The sequence below is a fragment of the Dicentrarchus labrax genome, unplaced genomic scaffold, assembly GCF_905237075.1.
Source record: "Dicentrarchus labrax unplaced genomic scaffold, dlabrax2021, whole genome shotgun sequence".
Lineage (NCBI taxonomy): Eukaryota > Metazoa > Chordata > Actinopteri > Moronidae > Dicentrarchus > Dicentrarchus labrax.
The window spans coordinates 13,210,148-13,216,864 of NW_026136704.1; positions in this window are offsets into that span (position 1 = coordinate 13,210,148).

The following is a 6,717-nucleotide window of genomic DNA, read 5'->3' on the forward strand; positions in this document are numbered from 1 at the left end:
ATCAGCTGCTTTCTGCCAACATGTCAGTCACCATCTCCACGTTACTACTGTGGCCTTTACTCAATATTTTGTTATTCTGGTAATAAATAGTCGAATACTTTTCCCTTGTGTGTTTCACAGAGTGAGCAGTGTCGTCACATAAACAAACACTACCCAGATGCATATATTTCTGTTGAGAAAAAAGCTCTCTATTCCTTTTTCCTGTCTTGTTTTCTTGTTCGGTCTTGTTGGTATTCCAGATATGACACCAGTGTTTTCTCCACATGCAGTCTTCTTCCAGCACGTCACCTGTCTCTGTGTTCCTGTGACATACTCCTGGCTCAGCCCATCCTAGCAAATGTATTAAAGGCTATTGAATGAATGAATAATTGTATACAGATGTCCAGAACATAACAATATATCCAGTACCGGTCAAAAGTTTGGACACAATTTAAAGGAGAAAGTGTGTCCAAACCTTTGACTGGTAAGTACAGTACCAGTACTAATCCAAATGGGAGGTTTAAAGCCAGTGTACAACCCATCTTCATCAGGGAACTCCTGATAAATACAGAGCACAACACAACAAGGTATGACAACCCGGTTGTGCTTTCCCAGGTATCCCTAGCACCAGGTAAAAAAAAAAACGTCTCTGAAGTTTAAAGTTGAAAGGCCTTCTTGATTTTATTTATTGAAAAAATTTGCAATAAGGCCTATATCTCAGCATTTCCTTCATTTATGTAAAGAAAACTAAATGATGTTGATTGTTAATGACTGTTATTTTTAAAGTTGAAAAACATTTTATAAGGGCATGGTGAAGACCTGAACACAAGCTTTATACGCAGACCCTTCACTGTCTGATAAACAGCCTTGACATGCAGTAGAAAAGGATGCCGTTAAAACAACCTCTCTCTAACCAAGACAGAGAACTGTATAAAAAGTTCCTAAAAATACCAGGAAACATGTGTCTGATCCAATATTCCCAGGAAATAATTGCTCAAAATTCATTCAATTTGCACATTTTTCACAAACTTCCTGCAGTTACTGCTTTTCACTATTTGGGCTAATACGATGTTTATCAGTTGTTTGGTTCTGTTATTTTTGTGCATTGAATATAATATGAAATATCCATAAAATATGTCCCTTAGTCAGGGGTTGTTTACTCAATGATAGAGAAGGGGTCCCTTAAAGAAGGAGGTTGGGAATCACGGCTTTATATGATGGCTACAGCAGGGATTTCATCCAGTTTGGGATGTAAATGTAATATATGTTTTTCTGTCCTAAAACAAGTGGTTTAAAGGGAAAAGAGGAGTTTTTCCACTGTAACACAGCTAGTTTGTGATTGTGAACTAAACCTCCCAAATCTGTGATTGTATGTGTTGGCAAAATACAAGCCAGGCTTTTTGTTTGATATCTACAAAAAAGGAGCAAATTGTGTGAACTCAATAAATGTTATCTGGTATAATTTACTGTAATCCCCAAATTAAACTAAAACCGCAAAGGGTGAGTCACCAGTTCAGTGGTAATTAACATAACAAATTCAGATGTTTTGAAATGTTACAACAAATACGCCCACACTCTTCCCAATCCATGATATGAACATCTGTGGGTCCAACCAACCTACATCTTACCCCTGCACTCAGGCTTCATACTGTAGTAAAATAAGGCCGGTTTTGGCTGGAGTCTGGTGTTCAAGCCAAATTCAAACCATTTATGGAAAGTAATCCATTAGGCTTCTGACACCAAGTGTAAATACCTACAGTCAATACAACAATGAAAAAACTCCCTCTACATATATTTGTGTTCAGTGTTTAGATGGGACTGTGTTGTCAGCTAAACACGTGTCTTTCAGGCAGCAGGTCCTTATAGGGCCTGCATTGGAGACCTAAATAAATTCTGCACACCGCCTTAAAAAACTTTAAGGTGCAAGGTCTTAAGGATGTCCAGTGGATGATGGGTCACCAGCAAAATGAGGATCACATCACGTTTTTCCTATTTAAGGGAAGTCAGTCTATCAAGAAACTGTAGGATTAAATCTCATCTCAAAATAATTACCCTGACAGGTGCTGCATCCTGGGACACAGCACTGTCAAGTAGCTGGTGGGTGTATTTGGAGATGCCTGAGATAAAAACAACTTTGGGGACCTCATTTGTTGGGTATCACTTTTCTCATGTTACTTCACTCATCTCAAAGACACTTGAAGAAGTCTGATTTTGGGTGCTGTGGGTGAGCGATCCACGGGCAGGAAGGCAGATGTTTTATTCAGTAGGTAAGCGATAAGAGGGGGGAAGTGTGATTATGATAGCGATCGGCCATGCATCGATACTCGAGCCTCCGGGCAACGTGACACCGTGCAGCGCATCGATCGGGCCCGGTAACCGGAGCCGCCGCCGCAGTTTGTTTTCAAGCAGAGCCGCGGTCCGGGTGTCAGAGCCGACAGGCCAGGTGGAGGGAGAGAAGAGGGCGAGGAGGATGAGGAGGAGGAGGAGGAGAGGGTATCAGCTCCGTGAAAACACACAAACAAAGCCTTCACTCATCTCTCTTTAAGTGTGAATGACAGTAACTGCAAGGACACATTCAGTGACAGTCAAAACAAGAGGGATCGGGTGTACCGAGCTGCTGCATGTAGACCGGGCCTATTTACAAACAGGCCCTGCTGGAGTGTGCTCTGTAGCATAAAGGAACTTTTTTGTTGTTGTTGTTGAAATTAATCATTTATATAGAGTAACTTATTCGTAAATAATGGTTATTATTAGGCCTGAGTGCGGCCTAAACCAGGATTATAGGCTATGTGTCATGGGTTTAAATCTCTCCAGCACCATCCCACCCAACTAAGACATGTTGGACTAGCCTCCAAACATTATTGGTGTATAAAATATATATTAATTTAAAAACCAAATTTTTAGGAAATCCCTTTTTTTCTTTTAACTTTTAAAACATATTTTCTATAGATTTAATCTCCCTACATTATGACCTTGGTCCTCATCAGCAGAGGGGGTTTGTTCAGCTGCCATTGCACTGTAGATGTTCTAACATTATTCTGAGCTCCATTTGTCTGTGTTGGTGGTGAATACTCAGTCTCTTTGATTGTATAATTTCTTAAGTGTTTGACCTGAAAACTGTCGGCTTAACATTGTTTTAATATGAATGAATATGTTTGTAATGGAGGATGTAAACTCCTTTGATATCATGTGAACCCCCACATTCCCACACATATAGATGGACATGACCTTGGTGTCATAATGCCTTGTTTTGATGTTATATGTTTTCAGTTTTTGATGTTTCTAAAGTATCAGAACTGATTGATAATTTGATTGTGATATTTCTTATGAATATGTCTGAAATGAGTTTCTTGAGGAAAGTTTCTGTATTTTCTGTGACAAATTGCACTGAAATTGCAATTTTCACAGCTGATACTTTAATAGAAAATAAATTTAATTTACATTCTTTTTATTTTATGTTTCATTGTTAATCCTAGGGTGACTATGTTGTAGTTTTACACGTAACACAATTTACTTTGAAGAACTCTTTTCAGCTCAGTGCTGTGTGACATTCATCTGCGATACACTGCGGCCATGTTGCCATCTAGTGGACTAAAAAAGGAATGAACCTACTTTTCCAACACAGATCATGCATTAGCTTGACTGACAAACCACTTTAATTTAATCCTACACCGTGTCCTCAAAAACTGAAACACATTCACTGGATCCTGAAAGCATCATCTAATCTGAAACACATTAAGAAATATTTGATATGACATGCAAGTGATTTGTTTGGGCCCTTTTTTTTAAATTTATCACAGAGATCTGTCTGTCACATAGGCAGACATGCTTTTCATGTAAGTAGCACAATGCTCAGATATTAAAGGTCCAGTGTGTAACATTTAGGAGGATCTATTGGCGGAAAGCTAATATGCATAACTATGTTTTCATTTAATCACCTGAACATAGGAATCGTTGTGTTTTTATTACCTTAGATTGAGCTGTTTTTGTCTACAGACGATGCAGGTTGCCATCCGTGGGGGTTGCCATGTTGAATCACCATTTTTCTACAGTAGCCAACCAAACATTGACTGTAGTTAAGGCCTTTTTGTGTTTTTCACGAGGTTAGCAGCCACAGTTTCTCCTACACACTTCACAGCCCATTCTCAGTCTAATAGACTGTACTTGTATAGTGCCTGTCTAGTCTTCCAACAGAAGCTAACTAACATCCACATTCATACACCGATGCACAGCGCCAGGAGCAATTTGGGGGTTCAGTATCTTGCTCAAGGACACTTAAACATGGAGCGAGAGTAGCCGGGGGTTGAACCCCCAACATGATTAGTGGACGACCCACTAACCTCTTGAGCCACAGCCGCCCCCGATTGCATACTCCAGCAGAGTTCAGATAGTTGATATCTGCAACTTCACAGCTAGATGCCACTAAATCCTACACACTGGTGCTTTAAAATGAAAACATAAGTTTAAGTTCTGAATTCTCCACTTTAACGATAGTATCCTGCGATACTTTGTCAGTGTGTAATGCTCCCACTTTGTCCTATGAGGAGTTCAAGGCCTACATTTCAGGACATGTCACTTGGACTCTCTAAAATCCTACTGCTGCCCTTTGCTAAGCTGGCCTCCAGCCCAGACCTCTTAGTGAACAGTTGTGTCTCGCTCCCTTTTACAGATTTATACCCTCCTCCAGTCACATTCCTCCCCCGCCAAAAAGAGATGGAGAGAGAATTAAAATACTTGATGAACAGTGAACAACATTTATTATCTGTGTCCATTGTGTTTCTTTATAAAAGCACTACCAAATATTGGCTCATCTGGAATAGTTTAAACAGTTACTACTAATCCCCATCTGGCTAACTGTTGCCAACCTCAGGATCCAGACTGACACTTTGTTTCCCTGATTGAAGTTCAGTTGTATAATTTTCTTTATTCGTTGGCTATTCAACCAGCAGTGGAAGCTGAGGCTTTCAGTCGCTGCCTCGGGACTGGATGCTTCAACAAGTCCTGGACTCTCTGATGTAAGATGTAGTAGAAGTGCAATCTGTTTACATAATAGCCTCTCTCTACAAACTCACAGGGACAGAGAGATGCGTAGAGGTGTAATTCAGACCGCTTGACCAAGCATCCACTTTGTCCAAATCTCTGTGCTTCTTCAGCAACTTCCATTTTTCATTTTCTCCATCTCACACAAACATCTCTTATTTTGTTTAAACCTTCACCCCTAAATGCCTATTGTAGCCAATAATTTGCTCCCAGTCTCATGGCGTCCTCCTCGCTGTTGTCCAGCAGGTCTTCTGTCAGACTGCCAGCTGTGGACGGCGTTGACCTACTGACGTCAAGCTGTGGAAATAAAGCTGTGGTAAAGGGGAGGAGGAGCACAGGAGAAACCTAAAATTACAGCATGACTGTTTCTAATTCTTTACGGGCTACTTTCTGGGAACTGGACCAGCTTTTTGAGACTGGGCCAACACAAATCACACAGACACCTCCACACAAGCACAAGCTCACACACAGTCTGGTGTTAATATCTGAAAAACTGCACACTCAGCAATGGAAAGGGGGTCTACTTGATAGTTTGAGCCTCAGGAGACAGCAGAGTTCACTGGGGACACATGGCTAAAAAAAAAAAAAAAAAAAAGCCTACCAGACTAACAGTTGCTCAGAGCAGTTAGCTTGTATGTCTAAGTGTGTAGTGAGACGAAAAGCATATTGGCTTTCTGTGTGTTTACACATGCCATGCAGACGTAATGCATTCCTTTCTCATCTTGTCTTCCACTTCTGTCCCCATTAGGAAGGAGTGCTTTTAGTGTGTGCAATATCTCAGTGTTAAAAAACTGGGCCATGTGAGGCATCTGACTCCTTTCCCCCATCATTGTTAACAGAATTAGAAAGTATTACTTCAGCGTTTAACATAAGTTATATAAAGGATTTCTATAGTTCAGTGCTGTTGCTTCTTGTCCTATTATCTATTTTTTGAATCAGAGCTGTTATTTATTTTCGATATATTTTTAGTCCACAGGAATTACTCATGCAAAGCCCCAGAAAGTCTTTATGGAGTAACCTCAAAAGCCACAGTTACTAACCGAAACCTGAAGTTACCCAGACAGCCAGTAGGAGGTGGAGGGCCAGGGCGGGCCCCTTGCTTGGATGAGATGCTGCCTTCAAGTGCTATTGTAAATGTAAAAAACGAACCACCATAAAAAGAGTAGACAGTATATAAATACTGTTCCTAGAATGGTGAGCAAAGATGGGTGTTAGATCATGTGGCCTCTGTGACGCACAAATAGCATCAAATCATTTACAAAGTGACTATTGCTATAGATGCCATAATAAAAGACAAGTTTCCCAGAAACTGTTATTATCTCATCAAAGCAACCATAGAATTATCAAAGAAATGTCCACACCAAGATTATTGAGTTACTATAGTCTAAGTCAGTAATGTTGGTAGTACCTTAAAATCAAAGGACATCTCGCCTTTCAGGTTGTGATGCCTGAACACAAAAACTCCAATCCAACTATTTTAGTCTTACTTTACTTTAGTTTACATAGAGGGGCTTTATTGTATGACTGTTTCAAAGTCTGCCCTTTATGTGTGCTAAATTTACTTATTATTTACAGTAATAGGATACACATGTGGAACATGTGCCTAAAACACACTCAGAGGAAGAACCACTTGATGAGTAAATGCCTAATCTGGTCCTGATAATCAGGCTATGCTTACTAATGTCTCGACTACAATAC